The 17,733-nt window shown below is 37.7% G+C and overlaps 1 protein-coding gene across 1 annotated transcript in view; it reads right to left on the reverse strand.

Moving 5' to 3' along the window:
* The window catches only part of LOC122631498 (glutamate receptor ionotropic, kainate 2), a 125,871-nt gene that overhangs the window by 95,960 nt on the left and 12,178 nt on the right, over positions 1–17,733 (reverse strand). The gene's annotated exons all lie outside the window — the stretch shown is intronic.

Below are 17,733 nucleotides of genomic sequence, written 5' to 3' on the forward strand. Positions count from 1 at the left end.
AGTAGACGACCGTTAATTAATCGTGCTCCGCCCTATAATCGCGATAATCACGCTTACGGAATCACGCAACTCGCTTGGAAATCTATGCCCGGTGCATTATTTTCTTCTATTATGTCGGCAAACCGGACTAACAGTGAGAGCAGCGCAAGTAGCGCGCTTCTAGGCGGAGGCCTCTTATGTAATCGATTTCTCACTGCATTATTATGTTATCACGCCGAAGTTCATCGAGTTCTGCGTTTCCTCTCGATCCTAACTTTTCTCTATGTCTCTCTCTTTCTCTCTCCCTCTCTTTCTATTCTATTCTTTCTCTTCTTGCTTTATATAACGCCACTTAGGAAAGTATTCGAGTCCTCTTATCTCATTTTCTTTGGAAGTTGAAAAATTAACAAATTCAAAGTATTTTAAAAACGTGTCAGATAATTGCGCTCCTATTTACGTTACCTTCTCAATCAAGAATATTTCGGAGCTTTTCGATCTAGATTAATATCAAGATTAACGTTGCATCAATCTTTTATTGATTATCGATGAAGCATCTTACATAATTGCAAATATCTATGCGAATATAGACATCGAGAGAGAGAGAGAGAGAGAGAGAGAGAGAGAGAGAGAGAGCAAAGTTGACCTTTTCCTTCTTTCTCTCTACCTTTATGAAACGAGACTCTATCGATGATAAACGATTATACGATCAGAAAGCTCGCTCGATATTCTTTTTCATTTGACGAAGATATTAAAAGACTCGGTTAAACCAAAATCATCCTACTATCGTCCCTGCGTTTCTTCGTTCATTCGATCGTTCTTCTTTATCGACCCCTTTTTTTTCCTTCTCCTTCCTGTCTCGTAGAGCCAGTAGAAATTAACGAGTCGGAAATTCTAATTCAATGGCAAGGCTGCCGAGAGAGTCGCGCCTTTCTTCCTTCGTCCTCCTTCTGAGCCTTCTCTTTCTCTTCTTAGTCGGTCGGCCGCTCACTCGTTCGTTCGGTTTCCCTCTCGGTTTCCCGCTTCTTTTCGATGAGACCTTTTTATCGTTTCCCCTTTTCTTCTTCGCTCTTCCGCCAAGCCGCAAAGCTACCGCGAAAAAGGATTTTTCTCCTTCGGTGTCGACTATTTTCTCGAGACACAAAACCACGTCTCTGCTCAGCTACCAAAGATACTTACTGCAATGGAGACACGTTTACTCGTCTCGGTGATTAAAGTCGCAACGCCTGACTCGTTGAATAATGTGGCCCCGATCTTGGACGAAGATCGATCGAATAAAACGACGAACGTGCAAACGTTCATTATTTTTCGTTATTTACGAAAAGAAAAGTGGTGAATACTCGACTCCTCTTTTTATAATTTATTCATTAAATCCTTGATTACGACCATCTATCATTAGAGATGAAAAAAAAAGAGAGAGAAAAAGAAAAATGAAAGGGAACACGATATGATATTGCTGGTTATTGGGAACTCGATAATACGTTTTATTACTTTCAAATTACGTCCTAGGCTTTGTTTGGATACGATCAAAAGGGGACCCTTCGAAAAGGACGCAAAGACTCTTTAAAAAATGGAAAATATCATCCAACCATAATTCTGAGAAAAATAGAACGACAAGAATTGATCGTATAATGAAATTAATTAAGCGAATTAAGCTTTTACGCTTCGTTCGATCGAGCTAATAATTACTTTGGCGTTATGGTGAAAATCATCGATTGTTCTTGTAATCGGATTAACTTTTCTGCATTTCGGAAGCGCGTGCGGGTTACCGTGAAAACGTGTGCATCACCCTCCAGTTTCCTGCGTTTGACGTGTCGTATTCGTTGTTGTTCGAGACGAGTTCACGTCAATCGATAAAATAAAAATACAGGACACGAATATAGAGAAAATATTAACACAAGGAAGAATGGAACTTCCTGTTCGAGTTTATAAATAATTTTGACGATGAAAGATGTATCGCTTTTGGAAAGTTATAACGATAATATCCACCGTATTTCACATGGAGAATGAGCTATGTAACCTTTGCGATTGAACTTTTCGCGTGGGAGATATTTAAAATCTATTTTCTCTTTGGCGTATAAACGAAACGAAACGAAACGAAACGAAATGGAATTACAATTTCGATGGCGAACTCAGAAATCGGTTCCGCAGCGTCGGTCGCACGCACGGTCTTATCGTGCATGAAAATAGGGTGGAAGGGGCGGGGGAGGACATAATAATTTGCTAATAACGACTATTCAAAGTGAAGCGTGTTTTCAAGTAGAGTACATACGCTGTTTTAATAACAGAGTTATTGAACTTTGATTTCTACCGCAACATTTAGTTCGATTTCACTCGCACGCTCTCAACACGCTCGAAAACCGGCCGACACACGAAGTCTCGTCGACTCGTTTATGTAATGCGTAGAATTATAAGCCACTGCCGGCAAGACCACAAATCCGTTTATTCCTTGCATAAATGTGCGTCCGGTTTGGTCTCTGTGTTCGTGCGAGAGCTTATCGGAAAATAATGTGAAAAAGAAAAGCGCACTCTGGCCTATTGCGCAAGATAAGAGAGAAGTAAAGGGGATATAGTAGTATAAACGCGTTGCGTTATTTTCTAGGCGCATTGCCCGTGAAATTATTTTATATCTTTATCATTATACTAACCTCAAAAATAACTTGATTATCGCGTTGGAATATTATCGAGGTAATTGAATTTACTTTTGATATTTCGTCAAAGTTCGTTTATATAAATCGTATGTAAGGCGTTTTGTAACGAGATTATGTTTTACGTAGTCTCCTTTATATTTTTTAATTCTATTCCTTGCTATACATTTAAAAATGTTATCTTGAAAGTTTGTCTTGGAAATCGTTATGAAAAGAACGTGCAACGATTCGTATTTTTCTTTTCTTTTTTTTTCTTTTTGTCCAGTACTCTCATTGAACTCGATCACTGAGTTTAAGTTTAGTTTATTTTCGAAAGAGAAACAATCGTCGACGCGAGTTTAGAAAACAAATTAATCAAACTGCAAGCACCGATCACAATTAATCAGGTTACGCTTTAATAATCGAGCATTTTCAAATGGATCAATAACAGGAAAGCGAGCCTGTCCTGATTATGAGTTTCCCAAAGGAACGTACTTCATTTTTCAAATTTTCGGTTAATTGAGACTTCTAGGCGAAGCCATTGAAGAATCTCTATGGCTGTTCTTTTGTTACTAAATAGATAAATGAAAAAAGAATAGATAAAAAAGAGAGAGGAAGAGAGAAGGAGAAATAAAATGATAGAAGCTAAGAGAAGGGGTAAATAAACGATCTAACTATCGATCATCGTTCATCATGATATATTTGAGAAAAATAACGTTCCTCTTTTCTCCTACCAACTTTCGACACGGCCTTGGATGAAGATCAGCGTCCTTGAGTACTGTATCAAGTATCAATTGAGATAGAAAAAGCGAATTGTAAAGAGGACGAACGATTTTAATACTAATATTTCGACTAAATTTGTCTAATTTATACATACTCTTTGACACACGTAATATTGTTTTTACTTTGCAATCCGTTTTAAATTCCGCGAAAAAGGGTCGATATTTCGTTGCGAAAGTTTAACAGTAAAGTACAGTTTGTTACGTGGTACATTCTGCGGTCTGTGCAACGTATAACACTGATACGCATGACTAGATATACCGAACGTATATCAATTATTACTAATGGCGATTGATATGACACGCTTCAGTCGCAATCGAAAAGACCTCGAGATATAACGAGACATATATTTTCTATAGATTTTCATGATTTTTTATTCGAAGGAAAAGTTACTTGATACAGATTCAAGAATTCGTATTCTGATTTCGGATTTATTTCTTGACTTCTGAAAATCATGAAGCGTACGGAATAAGAAAGACACTGTCTTTGCTCTTAGTCAAGCTGTAAAGCTTATACACAATAGAGTTTACTACTGATGGATTGCACCACGTTATTCCCAAATAATCTACATTATATTCGCTAGACGGCAACGTATAATAGATGAGTTATGTTACCAATCTATTTCACTCGTCTACAGTACCAGCACTTACTTTCGTACAAAAGCATCAGCATGACGTAGAATCTCTAACCTTTATATCGATCTAAGTCGTCTACAGTTTGACGAACTGTTCGCTTCCGATTTTAAGAAAATTTTCGTTTTTGTGTGAGACTCGATGTGGATATAAAAAGCGAACATTTCGTAAACTCTAGCGTGTGGACTGGAAAGCAATATCGAGTAAGAGTGTTGTAAAAATGATATCGAACTTTTCTTTTATACGTCCTAATAATTTTACGTAATTTGAAAACTTAAAATTGTATCCCGAACGAAAAAAGAAGGGAAAAGAAAAAAAAATGAAAAAGAAGTGGAGGTTGTTACATAAAGATTTTAAATTTAGGTAGGTACTCAGAGCGACATGTTGATCAAAAGGAAATTGAAATGACAGAAAAAAAACATAATTTATTTTCATATGTTTCAACAAGCTTGAATATAGATAAGAGAAAAGAAAAATTACAAGATAGTAGAAAGTCTTATTATTGAATAAAAATAAAAATATGTATACATAAATACAAAGCAGTATATATGTAGTACCTACAATCACCATATTAAAGTATTATTGGAAATAAACGTAAGTGACAGATACATAAATATACGATAAGTAACATATCGATCAAAAAATCTATTCGCTACTAGAAATTATATACATAGAGAGAGAGAGAGAGAGAGAGAGAGAGAGAGAGAGAGAGAGAGGGATTAAGAATGGAAACAAGATTAAGAAAGAGTTCGAAACTAAAGATCGAAGCTGCGGCAAGGCCCACAGAAACAAGCGTGAAACTCGATTAGAATCTGCATTTTCATTTTTATTTCCTAAATAACACTTCCCCAGCTCCCACTCGCACATAGGCGTGGATACATATCTTGCGTAACATAAGAGCGAGGTGAATTCAGTTGATCGCGTCGAACAGTCGTGTACACCGCCCGGTCGTTTACCATTCGCTACAGAACACTTAAAAGAAAGAAAAAGAGAGAGGGAGAGAGAGAGAGAGGAGAGGCTTTGCAAGCGTTCTCCCTTGCTCTCCAGTTTTCTCTGGCCCTCGTGGTTCCTCTGCAATTCAAGCCCGTGTATGCACTTATCCATTGGTGCATAAATATATCATGTTTCACTCGTTAATTCGTTGAAGAAATCGACCTTTCGATTTTCACGCTGCTTATTTTTTGGTCACTTGTATCTAGAGCTCGTCAACAACACCTTTCCATTACAAATTTTTATTATACACACTTTCCGATACGAAAAGTTCGGTGTTTATTTTTCATTTTTCACAAGTAAATCGATGGTAAACGTACGAATTGAATTTTACTTCGATTCGATCGAAACAAAATTCGGAGATACGACAGTATCGTCGTACGTATAAACTTGCTCACAAAACAACGACTTACGAGCAGAGTCTGGGTTTATTACGATGGGAATATTCTAGAGAGGTTCGAAACGATGTTTTATAGGATACCTATGACTCTTTGATGGTCATTCTATGAGGATGTACGATCATGATCCGTTTGATATAGATAGGTACGTACACCTATGTACGTTCATGTCGAAATCGGCAATTATAATTATCATAATTTTCATTAATGTTTCATCATCATCTTAACATTTAAAACATATTGTTTTATTACAAAAAAAAAAAATAAAAAGAAAAACAAAACAAAAAAAAAGGACAAAATAATCGAAAAATAAGTTTTATAAGATCGAAGTGATAGATATTATTCGGTTGACGGCTTAATCACTTGTCTATTTATTAGCTTTATCAAACGAGTAAAGACAAACGAATGATACCAACAGCTTGCACCTTTTAAATGTTCAATTAATTTTGATATGGTAAAGCATCCGTTAGAACCGAGAACCGTAAGGGAACACGATTTGAAAACGGAGAGAACACGAGCGCGTGCGTTAATTGATGTGGTGTGGTCAATGGTCATGGAGGGGGATAGTCAATTTAACGATCTCCGTGACTACGACGTCTCTTGGAGGTTGTTTCGAGCGAAATTATATCAGAGTCTCGTGTTAATCGACTCGTTACTAATGCGATGCTGGGTAACTAGTATAGTAGATATAGTATATACATACCTACTTGTATATGATATATGTATAGTAGTTTGTGCGAATTATAGATCGGCACGTCGAACGAGTCGCAAGTTATAGAAAAGAACGAACGTTGAACGTTAATTGGTCGTTACTACAACGTACATATATGTAAACGTTAATTGGTGTGTTTGAGAAATCGAACGGTTTCCTCGACTTCGTTTGTAAAGGTCGAATCGAAGGAAGTAAATGATCTAAAGATTTTCCTATGATGAAAATTCTTATTAAGGCAAAAGGCGTGTACCGATCTAAAATAACCGAACAATGAAACACCGTATATATCACGTTCATGTTATTTATCAAATAATTTTTATAAATCAATGAGAATATCGAACGATCTATGGATACATTAACAGAATCGATCTTTTTTCGAAGAAAGATTAAAGATCAGAAAAAGTTATCGATCTTCGATTAAACGAATCGAAGAAGCTTCCGGTGATTCCGTTAAGCGAATAACATGGATTCCCGCATCCGGAGACACCTGGTTATAAACGACTGGTAACGCCTTCGGCCTAGATTCTAGAGCATGAACTTATCGGGAGCGAGCCGTGGCTATCGTTGCGCAAGCGACCACTCCACAATGCCTTCGAACATAGCAAAAAGTAAGTGGCAAGCTTGTTCGCTCACTCGCGTACCGATCGAAACGACGCGACGCGCCGATTGGTCGATCGACCGACTCGCGTTCTCGCGAACACGTTTCTCTATAGCACAGATTCGATCTGTACCGTCTGTCTGCTGCACTCGAGTTGCACGACGGTCGACGATTTTTTTCCATCTCTACGCGTCCTTTCTTTCTCTTCCTTTCTCTCTCATTCTCTTCACCTTTCTCTCTCTCTCTCTCTCTCTCTCTCTCTCTCTCTCTCTCTCTCTCTCTCTCTCTCTCTGTCACTCTTCCTTTCTTTCGTCGTTGATCGAGTCATTTGAAGAGTCAATTAACACGACGAACCAATTCTAGTACGTTACGCTGTCTTCAATTAAAAGCACTCCATAGATAATTAGAAAGATAAAGACAATGCAAAAGATTCGGTTGGAAAACATTTCTTGGTATATTCTCTTTTTTCTTCTTCTTCTTCCTCTCGAAACTGTCAGGAATGAAAAGATAAACATGAGACGATTTTACGGCCTACGTCATCGAAGGTGTCTATGCGGATAAAACATCTTTAGCCAACAGCAAGCTACCCGATCGCCGTTCCTCGGAATTCTACTTCAAGCTCGCGACAATATTGACGTATCGACTTAACCACGACCCTCGTCAAAGCCGTTATCTTTCTTTTCATCCGTTTTGCAAATATTTATATAGAAAAGTTTAGAATCGATAAGTAGTTCGTATCGAAATGGACTAATTATTTCGATTTTCCAAGCTTTCTTTTTCTCTCTTTTTTTATTATATCTCAATGACGTCAATCGTCGGCACACTGACCTATGCACATACGTCACGTTTAAGTCGTGACGTCGCCGATAAGTCCCGATAAGTCAATCTTTTAAACATCGAATTTTTTTACAGGTGTCGCGAAAGTTTTCCGAACATAGCGTCAGACAGGTATGCCGGTAAAAGGAACAACTAGAAACGAAACAAATCGAACGTTCTTTAACGTATCTCTTAGCTGTCTCTAAAGTGGTAGCAACGTTTTTGTAAGAAACTTTATAACCCGTAATCGTTCGAACGTTTGGACGTTTCTCTAGTCAGAATAGCCATTACACGACGTTAGGAATTCAGGTTTCGCGTGCTTCTGCAATGTCGAGAGAAATATCATATTCCTTTTGTTTCTCCCTAAATAATCGTCAAAATGACTTGTAAATCTTGATATCGATCGTAATAATGTTATAAAAAAGAATCTAAATAATCTATCAGAAGAAAGAATAACATAAAATATTACGTTTCCGTATAGGACAAAACGCGATTATGCAATGATTATCGTTTTTCACAAACTCATTTACACGTTAACATTAACAATAGATAGGAAGGTACGTAATTTAGACGAATGCATTGATAGATCGTACGATTTGCCAATGTTTAACGCGCGGAAAGAAAGTGAACGGAGAAAATTGTATAAGTAGCTATGTAAAGTTACGCAATCTAACGTTGCCACGTTTATTTTAAGAAAATTAGTCAGGATTTCTCTCTCTCCCTCTTTTTTTCTCTCTCTTTCTTTTCCTCATAATTCAGAATTGAGAAACTCAAAATCGAAGGTTCTTATAGGGTCAATGTCGAAAGTCATGTAGATTCGCGAGCTTTGACGTGGAAACAGGGTTGCGTGAACAAACGTAGCGCGATTTCGCGAATATCGTGCGGTGTTGTGCGCGACGATGCTTGAGAATGTATCGTGCGCCTTCGCTTGGAAGAACGCGTTCGTCTACAAACGAACTCGTTAACGAGCTCGCGATATTCGTCGTAACGGGAGTTGGAATAATTTTGTACATGAATATATGTATGATATAGTATACGTGCATGGATAGTCGCGAACTGTTACGTAGAAAGAACATTGGGACATTGGTGTCCCTGCTAATTAACGAGAGCAAGTTTTTAACGGAGAAGGCACGAGATAGGTCTCGTATCGACACCTTACGATTTTAAAAAACTTAACGAAGGGGAACGAGAAGAGATGTTTGTTTAGCCGTAGCTGATGATTAGTTTTGTAGTTCGGCTTAGCTCGATTCTTCTCGGCGCGGCGATCTATCGGTTTCGCTGTCCGTCCAGCCAATAGATCGATGCCGAGTGTTGGTTGCGTTTTATATGCGTATATGGTCCTTGTGGTGGTGGTAGCCAATCCGATCGTGGACACGCATTACACGCGTGTACTCGAGACGAGGTCGGACCCGAGAGCCGTTACCGAGAGCGAAGTTGGACCCAACTCGAGAACCGCTCCAGAGAGAAAGAGAGAACCACTCGCACCAACATTGCACCGCCGGAATGCAGTTATTATTCAACGTTTACGCGACACGCTCTCGCGAGCGCCGTGCCGCACCGTTCATTAATATGCGGCTAGCTATGGCGCACACGCATCTACCCACATATGGATTTATCTGCGTACGTCATCCTGTAAATTGCTCTCCCTTCGGACTAGTGCGATAATTGATTTATTCAAAATATTGAAAAATTTCAGAGAAATCGTGGAAAGAGAGAGAGAGAGAGAAAGAGAGAGAGAGAGAGAGAGAGAGAGAGAGAGAGAGAACAAGAGAAGGGGAGAGAGATCGGTAGTACATGTTTCTGAGTCCATGAGTTTAGACGAGTTTTCAACGAAGCATAGAGGAAAGCTTGCTCGACGAGAACGAAATTACGCTTTAAAAACGAACGAAATTAGCACTGATAGAGAACGATCGCGTTGTTATATAATCCGACTAATTAGTATGTAATTAGCGCGACTCGATGTTGTGGCTGCTTTCATTGGATTTATCTTTTGTGGTAAGCATAGACGAAATAAGGGAAAAAACATTCTTATGCTTGTACCTATGGGCTGGCTTTCTAGCCCATTTTTGTGCTCGTATGTTGCACTGAATAAAAAAAAAGAAAATAGAAGATGCCGTGGTTTTATAATATGATTTATTTAAAAGATACATGGATTTACTTGTATATCAGAAACATCTAAAATTCATGTAGATCGGATAAAACCTAAAAGCACGTATTCCCTCTGAATAGAATAACTACGTGTTGCGGAAAAACGTATCTTTCACCGATACACCGGAAATGAAAAATCCCCACAAAAATCATTCATTCTTAACCACGTTGAAACATTTATATTTGATTTTTTATATTATACTGAAAGTTGAACACTTTAAAAGATAATACTTTGATTGTTCCGATGAGAGAAAATATCGATTTCACCGCAATAAGCGAGTTCTTATAATAATAAGAGATCTTCGAAAAGGTCAAGTCGGTTTGAAATATCGCTTTCCCATAAAAGCTTCTTAGACGATAGTTAATCTATCTATTTTGATCGATTTCCCGCACCCATATATATATATATATATATATATATATATATATATATATATATACACATATAGAAAATTATCTTCAAATAGATTTTGGAGATATAACCGCGTAACCGACGGCAAAACAAATTAGAACGTAACGTGAAAGCTTCGAACAGCTTCCAACTTTGTAAGGACGTTGAATCGTACACGATGGTTGAAAAAGCAAAGAGCCAAAGTGCTTTGGGGAGTAGAAGATACTACATCGCCAAGAAAGTGAGTTCAGATGCGTATATCGGTTTACAAACCACTGATACCTTGGCCACTTCCTCGAAGGTCCGGTCAGGAAGCATTCTCATAACCTTTGAAATAAGATTTCGACGAATCGATCTCAGCTATCGCATGACTTGCCACGTTCGCTGCATTCCTTGCGGTCTCTGATGTTTCTCTCATAAACCACGGATGTTTACTTATGACCCGTCTAAAAGTTTCGACGTCGATCGAACACGTAGCCCGAAATTTCCGATCATCGTCGAATAGATATAAACGTCCGACCAAACTGCTTCCCTCCAATTCAGTCGAGTTTTCCCGATGATATTCGAAAACAATAGAATATTAACGAACGGAGTTTACCGATTCGTTATTGTTATCATTGTCAATCGGACCATGAAACTTTGAAAAAAAAAGGAAAAGAGAGAGAGAGAGAGAGAGAGAGAGAGGGAGGAAAAAGAAAAAAGATTTTTCATCGAAAAAACGGAGTTTGATTTCAATTCGATAGAAAGAATCCATAAAACAATTGGACATCATTTTCTTCTTCGTATTCCCAGGGCGCGACCGATTTTGAAATCTCGAACGGGCTTTAAAGAATTTGTAGGGATTTGTGGAGACACGTAGGGGAGGGATTGCTCGAGCATGACACGAAACGATACGAAATCGTTTTCTCGAGGGAAAATGTTGTTCACGACTGTACCGAAGTAGAGATACCCGAGGCCGTTGGATGCCAAAGCAACTGGGGGTATTCCCAGAGCGTGAACCGGAGCATTTTCTATACGCATGGACACGCACTCGGTTACCGATCGCTACATATAAGCGCAAAGATAGGCGTGTCTCTCGTTTCTCTCTCTCTCTCTCTCTTTCTCTCTCTCTCTCTCTCTCTCTCTCTCTCTCTCTCTCTCTCTCTCTCTCTCTCTCTCTCTCTCTCTCTCTCTCTCTCTCTCTCTCTCTCTGTTTCTCTTTTCCGTTCGCTTGCAGTTCGGTCGTGTGTGCGCGCGCGCGCGCGCGCCCTCTCCACGGGAAAAGTAGAACTGGAGAAAGAGACCGGTGCTAGCTAGAGTCGTTTACCTACCCTCCTAAGCACCGTTCGTAGACCGGAAGAACATTGTGCAATCAATTAGCATACGCATACCTTGTTCAACTGGTGCAACCCTAACTTCAATTCCAATCTCTGTGAAATCGATGCCAAGTCGATACTTGGTACTTATTAAACGATCGATCGTACCTTTTAAATCTTTATGGATCATTCGATAGATTATCATCCCTTTAATTCGTGATAAAAGAGTTTGTTCTTTCTCTATAGTAATAATACGTTTTAAGGACGAACGAAATAAGTTTCTTCTGGATTCGGATCAATAGCAATTTTCTTTTCGAATTAGCAATGAGAAAGCATATGATATACCAAAGACTTTCGCATGTTTCCTGAAATATTTGAATAAATTGGGAAAGGGATACGTTAAAATGATAATGAACTCGTCTATAATGTTGATACTATTACGTTATTTTTGTTAAAACCTTATAAGACGAAACCGCTTGAACGTGGTAGTGATACGTCAGAAGGTACTCCCACGATACCGTCGTAAATATAACGTTTTACATAACGTTCTTAGACAGACTACGAGTATGGACATTTCCTGAGCGAAGAGCATTGATATTTATGCAAATTATCATGATACATATTACGGACAATACACGCGAGACGCGATCATTGGAACGCGGAGAAAGTATAGGCCGATCTTGTAATGGTCAATTTAAAAGTCGATATTTTATAAGAACAATCGAGTCGTCGATTGTATTGCTTTCGAAGAATAAAAATGCGAATGCAAGTGCTCGAGTTAAAGAGCAATAGAGTTATCGAGCAATCGTTTCGCGATTTTCTTTTCGTTTCGAGATACTCTAATGTTCTGTCTAATAAATATATTTAACGTGTTATTTTTCTCTTCCTTTCTTTTCTCTTCCTTTCTTTTTGTTTTGTATCATAGATAAGCGTGAAATCGATAAGTGATAAATTTCCCGACAAAGCGACAACGAATAAAGACCCGTTGCGATTACGCGAGGATACTGGTGATTATGTGGCCGAAGGAACACGGAAATTACCTATACTTGTTTTCTATACCGGTGGATCGGTCGATCAGTCGATCGGTTTACGCGGTCCGACGATTCAAGTCGACCGCTAAGGATAGATGATCTTTCTCAGACTTAAATGTCACGATACATATACCATAGCTGGCTGGAGATAATGCGATCGTTTAGACTGTCCATTTCGTATTTTTTATCAAACGAGTAATGTAATAGGATATAGTTGATAATAAAAGAAAATTTGTCGACCAATCGGAATTCATAACGTACCGAGCGTACTAAAAAGGAGAGAAAAGATCTAAAGAATCTATCGTTATTCAATCGAATGTTAACTATTCGTTAGGAAATACCATTGATAAAATAATATACTACCGTACCATGTGAAAGTAATTAATGTAGAAATATATATCGTATATCAAAGATATTTATTCGTATAATAATCTTAAACGGATATTACATCTAACAAACGTGAATATACGGTATTATAGTCTACTTGTTATGGATTAAGATTAAGCTGTTAAAACTTCGGAGAGTTTCACTTTTTGAAGAATTTCATGTATATATGAAAATAAACGACAGATAAGTACTGACGAAGAATAAAATAAATGTCGATTAAATTACTTTTCTCCTTATATTAACGTAAAGGAGTTCGGTGAAATATCGACGTGCGTGAAATCAAGGCGGATAGTGTAGCAACGTCCATGTAGTACTGTACAGTACGACGATGCGAGAATATGTTCGAGCAATAGCAAGCAAGTAAGCGAGTAAGCAAGCGAACGAGCGAGCGAGCGAACGAGTCAACGAGCTGCAGAACACGGAAATGATGGGCAGTTCTGTGCTGGACAGCGGTAGCCCACACTATTCCACTGCTCCACCTATTGCGTAAGATACTTTCGAGCCTGGTTGCAGTTTCGAAGCGAAGTGTAGCACGAATAAGAGAGAACGAAGGTGCTACAGCGGCTCTTTCGTCCTTTTTTCTTCCTCCAGCTCTCCTATTTCTTCCTTCGATCGATTTTTTTCTCCTCTAAGGTCGCTTAATTCAATTTTCTTCCTTTTTATCTTTTCGTTTTTAAGCTCTTACCGACTACTTCTCATTTCGTTGGAATTTGCCTCGATAAGTTTTTTTTTTTTTCTTCTATTTGAAGCGCAATAATTCTTTTCTTCTCTTTTCTTTTCTTTTCTTTTCTTTTCTCTCCCTCCTTTTTTTATTTTCTTTTATTTCCATTTTCTTTTTTTATTCAATTATTACGAGCCTTTCGAGTAGACAGAAGTTCATTCGTATTCATGAGCTCGCTAAATTATCAGTCAGCGAATTTTCCCGGTAAATATATCTCTTTATACGTTTAGCCATTCGCCTGCTACCATTCGCTCGCTTACTCTATTTCACTCTCTTCTCTTCTTTCTCTTTTCTCTTTTTTTCCTTTCTTTTTATTATCTCAGTTTTCACGAGAGAAATAATAGAATTCTTTTTTAACAAAAGATATTTAATTTGACGCAAGAGAAATTGATGATTTGCAACATATGTAGCAATAATGCAATAGGATTAAACCGAGGAAATAGAAATGAGAGAAGGTAAAGTTGGAGCTTCCGGTGCATTCTGAGTCAATTAAACTTCCTCCGTTGGTATTGTAGGCTTGCAGTATATATATATATATATATATATATATATATATCGTACCTACGAATACTAGCGGAATAGTATATTCGAGCTTTGAACGCTTATAAGATCTTTGAACGTGTATAATATATATTATAAACGGTTAAAATGAAATATCATTATCAAAATAGTGATCTTTATATTGGATGAATTAGAATCTTACAAAATTTTTACTATTTTTAAAGAATACATATAATCTCTATTGCATTTATATATTAATAAATATGATTGTTTAAAAAATACAAGGTAAATTCTTATATATGAAAATATTAATCACTTTCATAAGATTCGTCGAAAATATACACCTGTGTTTACATGTACAGTTTAGAAAAGGAAATAAATAAAATCAAAACAGATGTAACGTTTAAAGTTTCTACTCTTTCCAATGGGAGATGACAATTTTCCAATGATTTGCATTCGGATGAATGCACGCGCACTCACCTCCTACCACTCTGAGAAAGAGAGAGAGAAAGAGAAAGAGAGAGAAAAGTATAAACTAGTGACTAGTCGACAACTTAGAAACCAACTAACCGGGCAACCTACTGACTGACTCTCTTATTTCACGCTCGAGTTTAGAGACTCGAACTAGACGCGTCTTGCACTGTCGCCTCTCTTCTTCCTTTTCACTTCTCAACAAGCTGTTCCCAATCGATCGATCTCGATTTTGAAATCGTACCTCGTTATAATACCGACCGATCCTTCTTATTTTGCGACATATGTTTAAGACCGAAGGAAAACGTCAAAGTCGAACCGACGAGTAATCACGAGCACGAAGGAGGAGCACGTAGTCACGAAGCGCGACGTTCGTTTTCACAGTGGCGTCGACGACAATCGAGTTTTCCCATGGATACCCCCACCATTAGGTTCTTCCTCGCTGTTTACACTTTGTTCTTTTCAAGAATATAGTTCCTCTATTTTCACATTTTTTTTCTTTTTTTATTTCATAAATATTCGTAGTAAAATCGGCCAATATCTCTGATGTAATCGATCTAATTATTGTGTAATAGATATTTTTCTCGTTTCTCTTTACTTTTTTCTTTCTTATTTTTTTTTTTCTTTTTTTTTTTTTTAATATCATAATTCATACTAGCGATAGGATACATGGGTACAATTCTCTTTTTATCTCTTTCTTTTTCCGATGACTTTTTATAATATAAAATAAAAATTATATTTAACATCCGTCTAGGCTCTTAGTCCTTAGACCATGTTTTAAACATCTTGGTCTTTCTCGACTCGTTTGCGACCTTCGTCCTTGATATCTTGCAATCATCTCAAACTTGATAACAATTCGTAAAATAGAATAATAGGCTCCAGCTAGAAATAAGAGAATTTTGTACGAGTCCGTTTGCGCCTTTGGCACTGCTTCGAACCAACAACTTGGTTTCTCTACGGCGTACCTATCTGCTACGTATGCATGTATGTACTGAGAGAGAAAGAGCAAGTAAGAGAACGCGTGCACGCTTGCGCACCTCGATTCGTTTAACCGCGCGTCGTTGCATAACCATTTGCCTTTTCTTCCGTTCGCACGGAACGAAATACGCGCGAACAGAATGCGCCTTAGAAAAGTGCCAATTTTCTTTTGATTTTTATTAGTTAACCTTTATCAAGTTATTTGACCTTTCGATATTTTGCAAGAAAAGATTTCCATTCCAAATTTTATATTAATGAAAAGTAATAATTTCCATTGGTATTTATTATTCATTTTATTTCTTATTATATTCATTGTAAATTAACGTTACGAAAGACTTCGATACGATCGAAGTCAGGGTTGAATCGGTTAAGATTCGTCACTAGTACTCCATGGAGAAAGGGATACGCTCCGATTGGTACACTCTTGATGCATAAGAACTTTATTGTCAATGTTGCTATCGCTGTTTTGTCCCTGAAGCAGGTACATACACCACCATGCAATGTCGACTAGTTCGAACTTTAATAGGTCCTTTCGAACGTTCCTTTACGTTAAACGATTTACTTATTTTTCTTTTCTTTTTTATTTTTATTTTTATTTTTTTTTTTTTTGCAAAGCGATTAATTTATATGCAATAAATCGAACGAACCCGACTATCGTCCAACACTTTTTTCAGATACCTTCGAATTTTTCCAAGCATATATCAAAGAATTTTAATATAACAAATAAAGAAAGTAGTCCATCCAAATTCGCACCTCTCGTTCACTTTCAACCTGTTAATCTCACGTTTTAATAAGAGGAGGAAAATGAATTGGTACGTTGGCTAGGAAAAAGGTTTAACGATCTACGAAACGTCAACGATCGTTACCGTTAAATGACACTGTAGAACTCGACACCTTTATTACAATTCGGTTCACGGATCTAACAACCATGTAAGTGGTCTAGAAAGTTGCCTTATCAGATGCGGATGCGTAAATAGCGATGGCCCGAAGCATGTTGATCGAAGATCAATTAATTCGCGAAAAACGTTTTCTTATTCGGAAATACTGAAGAAAACGACTTTCATTTTTCTTTCGTCATACGTTTATCGAAATGTAATCTTTTTTTCTTTTCCTTTTTTTTGTTTCACGAAAATGTAATATATATATATATAAAAGAAATTCATGTACGATCGTATCGAACAAATTTATTCGAAGCTGGCAATTACGCGGAACCTTTCGTCGGAAACATAGTAACTTAACACGCGCGTTGATTAATAAGACATTATATAATAATAATAAATAATTCAAATAATTCAAATATATCGCGTTTATTAATCAAAGAAATATTGTAACATCACTACGAAGTATTTCGACAAAATTTAATCCCCTTTTTTATCGCGCGAACAACTTGACGACGATGATAACGATGACAACAACGGAGGATCGATCGACCGATCGATGAAACACGACCGGCGCGTGTAGATCACTTTCGCGCCGATCGAGCAGCGATGGCGGTGCACGAAGGGTGAGCGAGAACGCAAAAGAATCGTTTACAGCAGCGGAGCGGCTTTATATATTCTAAACCGGTCAGAGCTGCCGAGCGAGCGAGAAAAGATTCGTGCGGGCGACTTTCGCGATCAACAAATATTTTTCGTAGACTTCAAATAATATAATGGCTTTCACTTTACAAAGCCGGAAAATCATGAGTCCGTGATATACGTGGAATCGGACGAAAAGTAAGCTAATTAGCACGATATAACGAGCAAACATTCTTCTCTTTCCAACCTCTTAGCTACCTTCCTCTCTCTCTCTCTCTCTCTCTCTCTCTCTCTCTCTCTCTCATTCTTTGTTTCATTATTCATCCGAATCTTTTCATCATCAACTATTTTACTTTCTCAAATTTCATCGAACTTGACAAGGAACCGTTCATTTTGTCGAAAGCTTTTATAATTTAAAAAGCTCCGTTACAAATTACAAAGTAGATTCCCTTTTTCTATGTCTCTTCTGTTCGCGAGATATCTCTATCGAATAAGGACACGAAAAAGGGTAAGTAAAAGGGATACCGCTATCATTTCGTTCGTTTCAAACCAAGCGACATAACGCTCCCGTCGCTTGGTGACGGTTACTCGATAGTTAGAATTAGTAGGTTGAGGTAATAAGTAACGAACGAGCGACGGCGGTAGCAGGCAATCTATTTAGAAAAGAATTCAGGTCTCTTAAGGCCATTCAACGACCCGTAATTCCAACTCTTTAGAACGTTTCGCGCTGCTCTAAACGCGAAACTCCTTTTCGATGCAAGGTG

The sequence above is a fragment of the Vespula pensylvanica genome, chromosome 9 (genome assembly GCF_014466175.1).
Source record: "Vespula pensylvanica isolate Volc-1 chromosome 9, ASM1446617v1, whole genome shotgun sequence".
In the NCBI taxonomy this organism is placed as follows: domain Eukaryota; kingdom Metazoa; phylum Arthropoda; class Insecta; order Hymenoptera; family Vespidae; genus Vespula; species Vespula pensylvanica.